This window comes from Bison bison, unplaced genomic scaffold, assembly GCF_000754665.1.
Source record: "Bison bison bison isolate TAMUID 2011002044 unplaced genomic scaffold, Bison_UMD1.0 scf7180017851846, whole genome shotgun sequence".
Lineage (NCBI taxonomy): Eukaryota > Metazoa > Chordata > Mammalia > Artiodactyla > Bovidae > Bison > Bison bison.
Window position 1 is genome coordinate 25,524 of NW_011482419.1, and position 937 is coordinate 26,460.

Consider the following 937-nt stretch of genomic DNA (forward strand, 5'->3'; position numbering starts at 1 on the left):
TTGTAGATGACATGGAACTCTTTGGAGATGTAATGTGGTAAAAGGAACAAACTGCAACACCTGAGAAGACATTGTGCATGTGGGCTGACAATCGGCAGAATGAAACAGGGAAGAAAAGAGCAATGTAATGACTTTAGGGGAAAATGGTATGTTAAGTGTAGAAAACAGTGGCCTCAGAGACACTGGGTCCCAAGACAGGGATCTCAGTGTAAATGGAAACAATTTATTGATGTCATCAGTTCAGTTTGCTGGTGCAGAGACAAAAGAGCCATTAAAAACCTAGGCTTTATTAAGAACTGTGTGACACACAAAAATTCCATCCTATCTTTGTATAAAATCATGTGAACCAAATGACTAGTTAACACTAGTAATCTCTCCTCAAGGAGTCTCTTACTACCTCTCACTGAATTTTGAGAAGGTGTTGGGAAGAGTGTGTTACCTGTTTTTTATTTTTCTTATTTCTAATATGGAAGTGATTTAGATTATATATTCTCAAAGATCTTGGAGAGTGGTAAGGTATTTTATTTTGGTTTCCTGAAACTGTGTCTGTTATTTATGGTTCAGAATCTGTTTAATTATATTTACTAAGTAGAACGTTCTAAATTATTATTCCCACTCCATGAGCTATATACTATCTCCTTTATATTTAGTCACATTCTAATTTTTATTTTTTCAGTTAAGGGGGATTATTGGATATAGAGGTGTCAAGTGAGCCATTACTGCTTTTTGTTACCTAGTTTTATGGAATTAATCTAGTTGTAAATTCCCATTTTTCAGCATTTTTTCAGCTAGTTGAAGAATAGGCTTATGTGTATGGTGGGAAGGTTGGAGTATAATAAGCAAAATGAAACAAAGTAACAGCAACAAAGCTTGTTTTGTAGAGGTGATTGAGAAGGTCCTTTACTGGAGGTCTGTACCTCCACTCCTTAAGAGTGGG